We start from the raw sequence: 16,668 nt of genomic DNA, 5'->3' as shown, positions 1-16,668 counted from the left end.
AATCCAAATCTGACAGTTTGACAGCTTAAATTTATATCAGATATCTTGTAGAAGTCAATGGCAGATGTCCCTTCCATTTTTGATGCTGGTTTTTGTGTGACAATTTGATAAATTTGAGCTTTCGGTCCACAGTTTGAAAAAGTTGCAGTTTCTGTGACTTTTTCCTACTCTGACTTTCTCAATTCAGATTTGTTTGTAAATGTCAGACATACATGGAAATAAAGATATGAGCAATGGTAGAGGTTTAGTAAATGTGCCCTATGAGTGCTGCACCTTTGTTCCTAAGCTTTGGCTTAAATAGTTCCATGTCCTACTTCTGCAGTCATTGCATTTGAATAGATCTCAGAACTGTACCTGTAGAGAAAGCTACAGTTCTCATAAATATTTGGCATAATACCTGTAAGGAGGTAACATTTATTTTAGTTTGTTAGTGTAAATAGTTGGGCAATGTTTAAGTTTAGCCAGTAGGTGGCACTAAACCATAAAGAGATACTGACAGCAGAAATGAAGCAACTATCATAACATTGTCTTTTCACGAGCTTTATTATTTTGCTGTAAATCTGCTGCCTGATGCTTTTACATTACCTATCTGATCACCCATGTTCCCAGTCCGTTAGCATTAGACGCTATAACTGACAGATTGAGAAGGAACAGTCAGGTTTAGGACTGGACATATCAGTAGAAAATAATCAGCATGACCTATAAATAACTTTTAGCATACCCCCCAACTGTCCCGCTTTGCGCAGGACTGTCCCGCTTTTAATAGCGCATCCCGCTGTCTCTGATAGTTCCACGAATGTCCCGCATTTACGTAATAGACATTCATTGAACTAGCCTGGACGGAGGGATGCGCTGATTTGAGCCGGGCGCTCCTGCTCCTTGTTCGGCTCTGCTTCTTATATGGATCCTTGTGCGGCGGCGACAGGCCCTTTTACTGATGTCACACGTACACACGGGGCACAACCTTATAAAAGGGTACTGCCTATTAGGCCATAGAGGGCACTGTGTATGGGGGCAAAACTGGTACATAGTTATAACTCACTTATAACTGACTGCCTTCTCTCTATATTTGTATTTTATATGTAGGAGTTGCTATATTGTTTTCCTTAGGTAGTACAGTATGAGGGTATAGCACATTTGCTATAGCCCACCATTTCAACTAAATAAAAGGAGTATTTTTAGAAAAAAACGGGGTGTGTCAATTGGGGCGTGGTCACAAAAGCGGGCGGGGTCAAAAAAAATTGCTGCGCTACTTGTGCCAAATCTTTTTGTCCCTCTTTTCATTTTTAAAATGTTGGGAGCTATGTTTTAGTATAAATTCATATTATGAAGAGTTGTTTTTTTTAATGTCAGTATCACTTTAGGGTTGGCCTGTAGGGAACCCCCCTCCCATAGGAGCTTATATAAGGAAGTGTCTAGTCTAGACTGCAGAGCTGGCACTCTTCTGGAGTTTCCAGATTTTGGTGGCTCTCTCCCGTTCTCCCGTCCCCAAGCAGCATTCTCCCGATTTATCTCACAAAGTCCTTTGGGGAATTTCGGGCACGCATGTGCAGTAAGCATTTGGTGACGGCATTTGATGCATTTGCACAAATGGGGGTACAATATTTCCGCTTCAGCAGCGATTTTGCGGATATGTGTGATGTCACTTCTGGAAATGTGTTTGTGTGTGACGTCACTTCCGGTTATTGGGATAAAATGCTATACCCCCATTGTGCCAGTGCTGTCAGTTTGACAGCTGTGAGACTGTAAGGAGGGCTGCACTTAGCCAAGACCAGGGGAAGTAGGAGCACAGTGTGCCAGTGCCACCTTGGGGCTGGTTAGGTAGCTGTTAGGGTATCAAGGGCAGTCTTTTGCCCCAACAAGGAGGGAGCGTTTGGAGTTAGTAACCTGGGCTATTGTGCAGCAGTTAGGGACTGAGCGTTCAGGTGTTGGTTAGTAGGAAACCTACATGCTGTAGTGAGACAGCCGGGAGAAGCTTTTATATTGTATGTATGACAGAAAAGGAGATTATTGTATAAGGAGAGGAGGCCCCCAAATGGTCAAGACATTCTGCTAGTGCGTTTCCACAGAGAAGCGAGGGTAAATTTGATCAACCAATAAATGATGATGATTAAGTGTAGCCGCAATATAATAAAGGTTGTGTCAATAAGCCAGAGGGTGATGCTGACAAATTGGCGCCCCCGGGGTTAAACCTTTTGTTTTCCTTTAACACGTGTTACTTTATTTGTGTAGTAATTTGTGCAACTTCTCTCTTTAAATCCTTTTTTTGGTAAATATGTTCATGTCATTCTCTATGTAGGTATAGTGTATGTCCTGCGCAATGGCACTTACACTGCACTATTTATTCTTACATACCCTGGCATGCCCCAATCAGCCCCCAAACCTGCCCTCTCTGTAATATTCCCACACATGGCATGTCCTTCCCAGATAGGGACAGGGGCAACGTATGCATTAATTATTCAACGTAAACTTACATTATGGGGCACATTTATCAAAGTACCATTGACTCAGAATACAAAAAATTCATATTGGTTCGTACTGTGGGTATTTTATGCAACTTTTTCGGACATTTGCGTGACTTTTTGTACTTTGCAACAAAATTTGTGCGACAAAATCGTATTGTTGCGCAGAGTACAAAAGTTTCGGATTCATTCAAGCTTAGGTATCATGACTTTCCTTGGGCCGGGTTGGAGCTGCAGAGTGCCATTGAGCCCTATGGGAGGCTTCCAAAATCATGCACTGAAGGATCAAATTCAGAAAGGTTTTCCCGCCGTTTACGATCGTTCGAAACAAAAATTTTGTGACTTATATGTACAATATTTTACAATATATTACCATGACTGTTCCGATTTGCGATCATCAGAAATTATCGTATTTAATCCGAATTTTTCCCATTTCGGGATTCGAACTCGTACTTTGATGAATGTGCCCCAATGTGTATACCGGCTGTGTGCCCTGTGGGCAATATACATAATGTTGGCGCTGCATATATACCGGCTGTGTGCCCTGTGGGCATTATACATGATGTTGGCACTGCATATATACTGGCTGTGTGCCCTGTGGGCAATATACATAATGTTGGCGCTGCATATATACCGGCTGTGTGCCCTGTGGGCAATATACATAATGTTGGCACTGCATATATACAGACTATGTGCCCTGTGGGCATTATACATGATTTTGGCACTGCATATATACTGGCTGTGTGCCCTGTGGGCATTATACATGATTTTGGCACTGCATATATACTGGCTGTGTGCCCTGTGGGCAATATACATAATGTTGGCACTGCATATATACTGGCTGTGTGCCCTGTGGGCATTATACATAATGTTGGCACTGCATATATACTAGCTGTGTGCCCTGTGGGCATTATACATGATGTTGGCACTGTATATATACTGGCTGTGTGCCCTGTGGGCATTATACATGATGTTAGCACTGCATATATACTGGCTGTGTGCCCTGTGGGCATTATACATGATGTTAGCACTGTATATATACTGGCTGTGTGCCCTGTGGGCATTATACATAATGTTGGCACTGCATATATACTAGCTGTGTGCCCTGTGGGCATTATACATGACGTTGGCACTGTATATATACTGGCTGTGTGCCCTGTGGGCATTATACATGATGTTGGCACTGTATATATACTGGCTGTGTGCCCTGTGGGCATTATACATGATGTTAGCACTGTATATATACTGGCTGTGTGCCCTGTGGGCATTATACATGATGTTGGCACTGTATATATACTGGCTGTGTGCCCTGTGGGCATTATACATGATGTTAGCACTGCATATTTACACTGGCTGTGTGCCCTGTGGGCATTATACATGGTGTTGGTGCTGCATATATACAGGCTGTGTGCCCTGTGGGCATTATACATGATGTTGGCACTGCATATATACTGGCTGTGTGCCCTGTGGGCATAATACATGATGTTGGCACTGCATATATACTGGCTGTGTGCCCTGTGGGCATTATACATGATGTTGGCACTGCATATATACTGGCTGTGTGCCCTGTGGGCATTATACATGATGTTGGCACTGCATATATACTGGCTCTGTGCCCTGTGGGCATTATACATGGTGTTAGCACTGCATATTTACACTGGCTGTGTTCCCTGTGGGAATTATACATGATGTTGGTGCTGCATATATACTGGCTGTGTGCCCTGTGGGCATTATACATGGTGTTAGCACTGCATATTTACACTGGCTGTGTTCCCTGTGGGCAATTTACATAATGTTGGCGCTGCATATATAAAGGTTGTGTGCCCTGTGGGCATTATACATGATGTTGGCACTGCATATATACTTGCTCTGTGCCCTGTGGGCATTATACATGATGTTGGCACTGCATATATACTGGCTGTGTGCCCTGTGGGCATTATACATGATGTTGGTTCTGCATATATACTGGCTGTGTTCCCTGTGGGAATTATACATGATGTTGGTTCTGCATATATACTGGCTGTGTGCCCTGTGGGCATTATACATGGTGTTAGCACTGCATATTTACACTGGCTGTGTTCCCTGTGGGCATTATACATAATGTTGGCGCTGCATATATACAGGCTGTGTGCCCTGTGGGCATTATACATGATGTTGGCACTGCATATATACTGGCTGTGTGCCCTGTGGGCATTATACATGATGTTGGCGCTGCATATATACTGGCTGTATGCCCTGTGGGCATTATACATGATGTTTGCACGGCATATATACTGGCTGTGTTCCCTGTGGGCATTATACATGGTGTTAGCACTGCATATTTACACTGGCTGTGTTCCCTGTGGGCATTATACATAATGTTGGCGCTGCATATATACTGGCTGTGTGCCCTGTGGGCATTATACATGATGTTGGCACTGCATATATACAGGCTGTGTGCCCTGTGGGCATTATACATGATGTTGGTGCTGCATATATACTGGCTGTGTGCCCTGTGGGCATTATACATAATGTTGGCGCTGCATATATACAGGCTGTGTGCCCTGTGGGCATTATACATGATGTTGGCACTGCATATATACTGGCTGTGTGCCCTGTGGGCATTATACATGATGTTGGTGCTGCATATATACTGGCTGTGTGCCCTGTGGGCATTATACATGATGTTGGCACTGCATATATGCTGGCTGTGTGCCCTGTGGGCATTATACATGATGTTGGTGCTGCATATATACTGGCTGTTCGTCCTGTGGGCATTATACATGAACTTGGCACTGCATATATACTGGCTGTGTTCCCTGTGGGCATTATACATGGTGTTGACGCTGCATATATTCTGGCTGTGTGCCCTGTGGGCATTTTACATGATGTTGGTGCTGCATATATACTGGCTGTGTGCCCTGTGGGCATTATACATGGTGTTGGCGCTGCATATATACAGGCTGTGTTCCCTGTGGGCATTATACATGCTGTTGGCACTGCATATATACTGGCTGTGTGCCCTGTGGGCATTGTACATGGTGTTGACGCTGCATATATTCTGGCTGTGTGCCCTGTGGGCATTTTACATGATGTTGGTGCTGCATATATACTGGCTGTGTGCCCTGTGGGCATTATACATGAACTTGGCACTGCATATATACTGGCTGTGTTCCCTGTGGGCATTATACATGATGTTGGCACTGCATATATACTGGCTGTGTGCCCTGTGGGCATTGTACATGGTGTTGACGCTGCATATATTCTGGCTGTGTGCCCTGTGGGCATTTTACATGATGTTGGTGCTGCATATATACTGGCTGTGTGCCCTGTGGGCATTATACATGAACTTGGCACTGCATATATACTGGCTGTGTTCCCTGTGGGCATTATACATGATGTTGGCTCTGCATATATACTGGCTGTGTGCCCTGTGGGCATTGTACATGGTGTTGACGCTGCATATATTCTGGCTGTGTGCCCTGTGGGCATTTTACATGATGTTGGTGCTGCATATATACTGGCTGTGTGCCCTGTGGGCATTATACATGAACTTGGCACTGCATATATACTGGCTGTGTTCCCTGTGGGCATTATACATGATGTTGGCTCTGCATATATACTGGCTGTGTGCCCTGTGGGCATTGTACATGGTGTTGACGCTGCATATATTCTGGCTGTGTGCCCTGTGGGCATTTTACATGGTGTTAGCACTGCATATTTACACTGGCTGTGTTCCCTGTGGGTATTATACATGATGTTGGTGCTGCATATATACTGGCTGTGTGCCCTGTGGGCATTATACATAATGTTGGCACTGCATATATACTGGCTGTGTGCCCTGTGGGCATTATACATGATGTTGGCTCTGCATATTTACTGGCCGTGTGCCCTGTGGGCATTATACATGATGTTGGCACTGCATATATACAGGTTGTGTTCCCTGTGGGCATTATACATGATGTTGGCACTGCATATATACTGGCTGTGTTCCCTGTGGGCATTATACATGATGTTGGTGCTGCATATATACTGGCTGTGTTCCCTGTGGGCATTATACATGATGTTGGTGCTGCATATATACTGGCTGTGTGCCCTGTGGGCATTGTACATGGTGTTGACGCTGCATATATTCTGGCTGTGTGCCCTGTGGGCAATTTACATGATGTTGGTGCTGCATATATACTGGCTGTGTGCCCTGTGGGCATTATACATGAACTTGGCACTGCATATATACTGGCTGTGTTCCCTGTGGGCATTATACATGATGTTGGCTCTGCATATATACTGGCTGTGTGCCCTGTGGGCATTATACATGGTTTTAGCACTGCATATTTACACTGGCTGTGTTCCCTGTGGGCATTATACATAATGTTGGCGCAGCATATATACAGGTTGTGTGCCCTGTGGGCATTATACATGATGTTGGCACTGCATATATACTGGCTGTGTGCCTTGTGGGCATTATACATGATGTTGGTGCTGCATATATACTGGCTGTGTGCCCTGTGGGCATTATACATAATGTTGGTGCTTAATATATACTGGCTGTGTGCCCTGTGGGCATTATACATGATGTTGGTGCTGCATATATACTGGCTGTGTGCCCTGTGGGCATTATACATAATGTTGGTGCTTAATATATACTGGCTGTGTTCCCTGTGGGCATTATACATGATGTTGGTTCTGCATGTTTACTGGCTGTGTTCCCTTTGGGCATTATACATGATGTTGGCACTGCATATATACTGGCTGTGTGCCCTGTGGGCATTATACATGATGTTGGCACTGCATATATACTGGCTCTGTGCCCTGTGGGCATTATACATGATGTTGGCACTGCATATATACTGGCTGTGTTCCCTGTGGGCATTATACATGTATACATAAATGTTCTAGTTTGCTGTCAGAGAGAGGACACTGGGGTACATAAACATTCTAGTTTGCTGTCGGAGAGGGGACACCTGGGTACATAAACATTCTAGTTTGCTGTCGGAGAGGGGACACCTGGGTACATAAACATTCTAGTTTGGTGTCAGAGGGGGCACTGGGGTACATAAACATTCTAGTTTGCCGTCGGAGAAGGGACACGGGTACATAAACATTCTAGTTTGCCGTCGGAGAGGGGACAATGGGGTACATAAACATTCTAGTTTGCTGTCGGAGAGGGGACACTGGGGTACATAAACATTCTAGTTTGCTGTCGGAGAGGGGACACTGGGGTACATAAACATTCTAGTTTGCTGTCGGAGAGGGGACACTGGGGTACATAAACATTCTAGTTTGCTGTCGGAGAGGGGACACTGGGGTACATAAACATTCTAGTTTGCTGTCGGAGAGGGGACACTGGGGAACATAAACGTTCTAGTTTGCTTTCGGAGGGGGTTCAGCTGCTCTGATTTCTTACCATGGCTTTGTTATAATTTGACTGGGGAAACAATTTCTTTTAAGGATCGGATTGGTTTATTGGCCTAGACCCGACCCTTCCTGGTGCTCCCCCTGTCCGACCGTTCCTCCCCGACGCATTAAACTTACACAAGCTCAAGGGAGGACGTCTGGTGGGGGACCCTGTGGGGGGGATTAGGGGACACGCACCTGCAGGGCCCCCGGTCTGCCCTGCCCCCCCAGTCCGCTAAAGTGATCTCAGGGGCAATATCTATGCACTAACTTACTTTTGGGGTCTCTGATGCCAATTGTGCATAGGATCACCGATGTATCTGGCATTTAAACTGTTCAGTGGGCCCTTGGCTTTCATATTTAGGGAGTGTTTTCTTGGTACCTAATGTTATGTGGGAGATATGATGCTTGAAAGTGGAAACTTTGAGACAATGTTTTAGAATTTTCATTTTTTTTTTGAAACTGGTAAACTTAGAAAAGCATTGCTGTATGGTACTTAGGAGTAGAAACACATGGTTACCCATTCGGATTTGGCAGAATGTGTACTGTTCAACAATATATGGTTTCCTGGGGTATTGGCACGTTTGGGAGACATGAGGCTTTACAAATCAGTTTGTATTTCAAGCTCTAAATCTTGTTCTAAAATTTCTACGATCTGCTTTATGGTGTATCTGAACCCACATCTGACACATGGAGTGGATTTCGGCAGGAACACAGATACTGACTGAGCCAAAATCTGCACAGACGCGCCATGAAGCAGATAGAAGTGGAGGGGCGGTTTCTCAGCCTGCGCTTATACACAAGCCAGGAAAGCGCCTTGTGTGGCAGGAACCCTAAACACCATTATGGGGACCTGAGGCTTTTGCCCTGTTTGAGGGAGAAAAATAGGGGGGGGACGGGGCAAATGCCCAACTGGAGAGCAGTAATGACAGCAGTAAGTACTGATTCTGTGCCCCTGTCTCCTGATAACATTGCAGCTCTCTCTCTGCCAGGCACCAGCCCCCCCCCCCATACTTTTTACTTTGTATCTTTTCTGAGCCCCACCCTGGTCACATGATGCTGTGTGTGTGAGACATTATCCTACAAAATGGTGCTGCTTCCAGGAGGGTGAGATGCTAATTCTGCTTCTTTCTGTGTGTGAGTGTGTGACTGAGTGTGAGTGAGTTCTATGGAGCGCTGGAGAGCTGAAGCAGGTTTGGACAGCAGGGCGCGCTGTTCTTTCATTCACTCACTTTTATTACTGCAGCAGTGAGACTTCCGGAAGCTTTCTCTGTTGGTTCCAAGTTCCGGCCTCTGCCTTGTATTGTGAAAAAGAAGAAATCGGTAGAAGGAGGGTCAGATTGGAGGGGGTTCTCTGGCCTCTGCTGCAGCCACCGCCCCACATTCATCCTAACAACCTTGGGCAGAAAACCAGAAAAATACAATTACCAGAAAAGGTAAAGTCTCTCATATGGGGTGGGGGAAACAATTAGGAGATGGTAGGAAACTGATGAGAGTAATTCAATTTACACCAAAAAAAATAAATAAATAAAATATAAAACAAATGTTATTTATAGTTATGGTTCCCTAGTATGGCCCATATAGCTATTACAGCCGTGTTTGCTCTACCAAGGAGGAAACCACATGGGTGTGTGGCACATTGGCACAGAAGGGTTTTTCTTTTAGCACCAACTTCCTGCAACGTCCGGCTTAGGGCATTTGCTCAGGGATTTTTATATCATTTGGAAATAAGGATTAGCAATGTTTTTATGCTCAGGATAAAGCTGAAGAGACCAAACGTGTCAGGGAGCAATGTGTCAAAGTTTCCTGAAAATGTTTAAAATTATTATTATTTTACATGTTTTATTATTAATGCGTTTTTTGTTTGCACATTGTGGATTGTGACCCTTTCACAGATAAAAAAAAACAATTTGTTTTGTAATAGTTTTCAACTAAAGCCATCTAAAATTTATATTTTTTTATATTGACATATTTTATAGCTGAACCACAATAGACTTTTCTAAATGACATTTGCTGTGTTTTGGCAGATTTCCCTTCTTTCACTTTTTCCTTCTCTTTTTCCGTTGAAAACTGCAGTGAGACAGTATTTGGATAGAGTGTATAGTAAGGAACATTGGGGGCGTTACTGTTTATTGCATGGGGCTGCTATACATGTGGGTACATACAGCAGGTCTCTTACAGATACAGGTCTGCGATTTTGGAGAGATTATTTAAGGGTGACTGCACACGGGGAGATTAGTCGCCCGCAATAAATCTTAACTACTGCGGGCAAACGCTTTCTTTAAAATGCTTTCCCACTGCCGATAATGTTACTCTCTGGTGGGAAAACATACATGTCGCTCAGGGGCGTTTCTTGCCTCCGATGCTGCCCCCCTCGCCCCCCCTGCGCTTACCTTTACAGCGCCAGAGGGGGGCGCAGCGCTGGTGTAGAGAGTGTAATAGAGCTCTCTACACTAGCAGAGCCGAAATTCCATATTAAGAAATGGAAATTTGGCTCTTAAAGTTATCAGGAACGGCTTTTTGCCGCCCCAGGTAATTCCGGGGGCGCTTCCGTCTGAGGTTTTTGAAGACATTCTAAGTTTCCTTGTGAGGAAACCGGTGGGAAAGTGTTTCAGGGAGATCTGAGGTAGTGAAGATTTATCTCGGGGGGCTAATCTCCCTATGTGCTAAAACCCTGAAACTGGTGGTGTGTTTACAAATTAGTGTAAATGTAAAATATGAAATTTGTATGCCCAAGGTATATTTTGGGGTATCTTTATGCCTTGTGCTTTGATAAACCTTTGTACGTTGGGCATTAAACTGTTCAGAGGACCCCTGGCATTCATATATAGAGTGTTTTATCTTGGTACCTAATGATATGTAGCAGATAAGATTCTGCAGAGTGGAAGTTTTATGGTGATTTTAGCAAAGCTATGCGGCTTGGTAGTTTGGAGTAGAAAGACATTTGGATGGATGGATTTGAGGGAATAATATATAAATATATAAAAAATATAGTTTGTTTTCATCTTGGGGCCTTTACAAACTGTTCAGAGGACCCCTGGCATTCATACTTCGGGTGTTTAATCTTGGTACCTAATAATATGTGGGATATAAGAAGCTGCAGAGTGGAAGCCTTGAGGGGATTTTTGGAAATGTCATCAAAATCACCAACTCTAGGAAAGCTTTGCCGTTTGATAGTTGGAGTTGAAAGAGGCGCGCTTGTTTTGGTTTCGGGGGAATGTGTACTTTTCAAAACTATATGACTTTCTGGGGTGAGCGTATATGAAATGCAATAAATGTGTTATTTTTCCAGTAGCTAAAATTATTTTTATTTTGGGGCCCCTAAATGGCACATATTTATCCATGTACCTATGTACATTGGACATCAAACTGTTTATTGGACCCCTGGCATTCATATTTAGGGTGTTTTATTTTGGTACCTAATGACCTGTGGGAGATAAGATGCTGTAGACTGAAACCATTTTTAAAAAAGTTCACACATTTTTATTAACAAAAACGATAATTTTAGGAAAGCATTGCAGTTTGGTGATTTGGAGTAGAAAGGCACAATTACCTATATTGGATTTGTCAGAATGTGTTCTTTCCAGAAATGTATGGTTTGCTAGGGGAAACCTACTGTTAGAGGAACATTTGGCCTTGAAATCAGAAGTGTGCAGCTTACTGGAGCAGTGCTGTAGGAATGGGTCAGTGTGCTGCTGGGAGTTTGTGATCTATAACAATTATGTTCAAACCTTCAAAGAGTGGGGAAATACCAGCGCACATATTCTGAAGCACAGGGATAGGATCTATTATCCAATGCTTTGGGGTTTTCTGGATAAGGGATCTTTCTGTAATTTGGATCACCATGCCTTAAGTCTGATTAAAACCATTTAAGCGTTAAATAAACCCAATAAATAACTATTTAGGTTTTAATAAACCCAGTAGGATTGTTTTGCCACTAATATGGATCTAGTCAGCTTAGTTACCATCAAATACAAGGCATTATCAATTTGGAGCCTTATTATATAATCATTGAATGTCATGTGGATTCACATACCCCCACTGAGACTCTGTGACTTGTCTTAAAGAAAATATATCAACCTGTTGATATTAAATCTATTGAGTGGTGCGACTCCCAATCCCAACCGATTGATTTGTGTGACTTATTATTTTATTTCTTTTGGGAATGGTTCTCGTTTGGGTAAAATGTATTTGTCTATACAGGAGTTACTGTTGTTGTAGGGCCCCCTGTAGGGTATTTTAGAGCAAGAGGCATATTAATAAACTTTATTGATTTTATATATATATTATACTGTACATGTATTATATGTACCCTGGACACCTGAGATCCACTGGACTTAATGTTAAATTTGTGTGGAGTTATAAGGATATACTTTTTAGGATATTCATTGCTCTTTTGTATTATAAAGTAACAACAGACAAAGCAATTATTAGAATAGAAACTGCAAAAAGTTCAAGACTGCAAGTTTTAGTTCCGCACACAGTTTAGTAGGACACGAGTAAGACTCTAGGCCAGGGCTCCTCAAACCATAGGCCGTGGGCCAGATACGGCCTGCCAAGGTCATTTATCGGCTCCTGCTGCGTCCTCACCCCTGACTACTACCTGTCTGCCTCAGCGTGGTCCTTAGCCCCTTAGACACTTGGGCCGGTGTGACGCGCTGATGCACACTGTATTCCGCCCCCCAACAGTCTGAGGGCCCGTGAACTGGTCCCCTGTTTAAAAAAGTTTGAGGACCCCTGCTCTAGGCTAACAGAACTAAATGCTATAAAGGCCAACATGGATGAAACATAAAGGATATGTCAGTTTGCTCTGTAGTGTGAGCACATGGAAATGGCTGGGTGCTACAGTGAGTGGCCAATACGGTGGGGACTGTAGGTACCGCAGGCGTCTCCCCCTGTGCCATTACCCTTAGACTGGGTCCCTTTTTTACTTTGTATTTTGGGAGATACGTTTCCTGTGGGATCTGTAGGGCTGCGCAGTGATCAGTCAGATCCTTACCGTACTCTAGAACTCACATTCTGTATTCCCTTCTACTGTTCTGCCGTAATGAGCCGAGTATATTAACGTCAGTGAATTGTTCTCTCAGGTAGAAACCATCTCAGACACAGGGGGAAGATAGAATCTCCTAGAGCTCCATGAGGCGTGAGAACCTTGCTTCTGGGGCAGCATTGGTAAGTATACAGGACAAGGAAACCCAGACTTTATTACTTATTTAATAGGATATTATTTCATTTAGATGCCATTATTTTTTGTTTGTGGATCACTAACCTGACACCCTTGGTTCCCTAAAAAAGAGATCAAGTTATATATACCCTTAAAAGAAAAGGAAAGGTGGAATCACTGGATGGTGCCCCCCAGTGATTGTATTCACATTACTCTAATGTTTTCCAATATCTGTACTTATGTCCTTAGCTGAGGCGGGGCAATGACCAGACGTTGGACCTTCATGGAGCGACTCGGTCAAAGGTTGAACCTTTTGAGAGGAGCTTGAACTGATAATTCTGACTGGCTGAAAAGCACTGCCCTAAGGTAAGATGGTGGCACAAGAGGAAGTTCTTGTTCTTCTTCCAGCATCTGGGTCCAATGAAAGGCTCAATGGTCAGATCAGCCCTATTTGGCCCAGATTGTCCGTTTGGCATCAGACTTACAGATGCGTAGTATATGTAAAATCCAAAATCTGTAAAGTAGATTTATTTAAAATGGTATAAAGTTCAGTAGCTCAAGAGTTACAACCAGCAGTGCATCTCAGTAGTAATCAGCAGTGCATTTAGTCATGTCAGTAGCTCAGGAGTTACAAATCAGCAGTGTATAAATTTCTGTCAGTAGCCCAAAAGTTACGCTCTGCAGTGCATTACAATCATTTGCTCAGGAGTTACAATCAGCAGTGCAGCTTTTAATGCCACTTACTCAGGAGTTACAATCAACAGTGCAGGAATTTCTGTCAGTAGCTGAGGAATTACAATCAGTGCAGGTATTTCTTTCAGTTGCTCAAAAGTTACAATCAGCAGTGCAGGTATTGTTGTTAGTAGCTCGTGAGTTAAAATAAGCAGTGCATATGTTACTGTGAGTAGCTCAAGAGTCACAACTAGCAGTGCAGGTATTACTGTCAGTAGCTCTGAAGTTTTTAATCAGCAGTGCAGGTATTCTGTCACTAACTGAGAGGTTAGAATCAGCAGTGCCGGTATGTTTGATAGTATCTCAGGAGTTACAATAAGCCGTGCATGTGTTACAGTCAATAGTTACAAGAGTTACAATCAGTAGTGCATGTATTTCTGTCTTTAGTTCAGGATTTACAATCATCAGTGAAGGTTTAACTGTCCTTAGCTCTATAGCCCTGATACAAATTGTGTGGGTTATGGGGAGGAGTATTTGGTAGGGGCAGAGGGTAATGTGTTACTCAGGTGGGATATAAAGTGTGTGGGTGATGGGGAGAAGGAGTATTTGGCCGGTGCAGAGGGTAAAAATGAGAAAATGAGTATTCGGTTTTGGTAGAGGGTAAAGAGTTCCTCAGGTTGGATAGAAAGTGTGTGGGCAATGGGGAGAAGAAGTTTTTGGTGCGAGTAAAGGGTAGAGAGTTACTTAGGTGGGATACAAAGTGTGTGGGGGGATGGGGAGAAGGAGTATTGGTTGGGGCAGAGGGTAAAGAGTTACTTAGGTGGGATACAAAGTGTGTGGGTGATAGGAAGGAGTATTTGGTCAGGGCAGAGGGTAAAGTGTTACTCAGGTGGAATACAAAGTGTGTGGGTGATGGGGAGGAGTATTTGGTTGGGGCAGAGGGTAAAGAGTTGCTCAGGTGGGATACAAAGTGTGTGGGGGATGGGGAGGAGTATTTGGTTGGGGCAGTTAGTAAAGTGTTACTCAGGTGGGATACAAAGTGTGTGGGTGATGGGGAGGAGTATTTGGTTGGGGCAGGGGTAAAGTGTTACTCAGGTGGGATACAAAGTGTGTGGGGGGATGGGGAGGAGTATTTGGTTGGGGCAGTTAGTAAAGTGTTGCTCAGGTGGGATACAAAGTGTGTGGATGATGGGGAGAAGGACAGAAGGACTGCGCTCTTTTGATTTTGGAGTTTCTATAGATCTGATACTTTGGTAATTCTATGCACACTGGGCATCAAATTGTTCGGTTTCCCCCTGGCATTGGTTTTTAAGATGGTTTATCTTGGCACCTGATGATGAGGGAGATAGGATGCTGGAACATGCAAGCTTTGTGCTGATTTTCAGGTATTTTGTCAAAGCTGTTAATTTTAGGGAAACCTTGTGACTCATTAATTCTTAGTAAAAAACAAAAAACTATTTACCCATTTAGGATTTACTGTCCTAAAATATAAGGTTTTCTTGAGTCAACATTTTATTTGTGGTTTTACCCAGCATAATATGCTGAAAATGTGACTATTACATGGCTATTTGTATGCACTTTTGTGATATTTAAGTCTCTACAAGCCAGATCCTTATGTAATGCTATGCATACCGGGTATCAAACTGCCCAGTAGCGCCCTGGCATTCATATTTAGGGGATTCAGCCTGATTTACCTTGGTTCACTTCTGTTTAGCCCGGCACGTTAGAGGGACTTGTACCTGCGTATACCCCCATTCCTCCCAGTTGCACCGCTTCCTTCTTTGCCGCTGCAGCACCTCCTACAATTAGATCTACTCACAGACCAAGCAATGTGTCCGCTGTGGCGGGGCCCACAGAGTTTTCTCCCAGTGCCTCGCTGGCCCAGTCTGACTCTACCCCCAACCATTCTACATACCTTGTATTAAATTGTGTCTTGTGTCATTTCCCTCTTTTCTTTATCTTGTTGGTCAGTCTCTTCACTATGGCTTTTATCCCAATATCTATTTGTGCACCCCCCTCCCACCGAGTCTGCCTCCAACTTTAGTTGTCGGAATTTGCTCAGCTTTTTCTCCCTGCCTTACCAGTTGGTAATTGCCGGACTATTGTGTTGACTTAGGTAGCCCCAGTACATTGTGTTTCCATCTGCTGTGGCCCTCAGGTGGCCAAAGTTTGTTTATATGGGGGTCATACACACTGAGATGGTGGGGTGGACACTGAAGGCATTGTAATGTGCCTGTCACCATGTGTAGGACCCCTGTAGATGAAACAGATCAGGGCTGGAACTAGGGGTAGGCGGAGAGGCACGTGCCTAGGGCGCAATGGTGTGGGGGCACTAGGAATGTATCTGTGACTGCACCTATGCACATACTGGTTTATTCACGCACCGTAAATGAACAAAAATGTGCAAATTAACACACGCAGGGGGAGGGGCGAGGTGCCCGGCACTGGTGTAGGTAGGCATTAAACTTTGCTGTTGGGGAGGGGTCAGTTGTCGTGGTGGTTTTTCATAAATGAACTCTGTTATAATGTGATACTAGGCGGCGGGGAAACAATTTCGTTACAGCGCCTAAAGTAAAGGTGTGTAATGGGACCCTTCATTCTGCTGGCTGCTGCACCCTGGCAACAGAGCAAATGGGAAATAGCTCTGTTTTTTTTTAACCCTACATGTTTTGGGGGCATTAAGTATTATTAACATGTATTTGTAAACCGCCAATATATTCTGCAGGGTTGTACAATAAATGCATGTATACATTAAACATACAAGAAACCATACAAACCGACCTATAACAAGTACAATAGCTATAGAGGGCCCGACCCAAAGGAGCTCCCATCTAAAGAAAGGTATTGGCACTAGTGATGAGCAAATTTATTCGTTAGGCATGGATTCACAGTGAAATTATACATTTCGTAATTGGTAAAATTTTTCGTTAAACTGGGGAAAAAACTGACCACAACAAAAATAACAATGATTTTGATATATTTGGAGAAAATAGT

The sequence above is a fragment of the Xenopus tropicalis genome, chromosome 8 (genome assembly GCF_000004195.4).
Source record: "Xenopus tropicalis strain Nigerian chromosome 8, UCB_Xtro_10.0, whole genome shotgun sequence".
NCBI classification, from domain to species: Eukaryota; Metazoa; Chordata; class Amphibia; order Anura; family Pipidae; genus Xenopus; species Xenopus tropicalis.
This window is presented reverse-complemented; position numbering follows the sequence as displayed.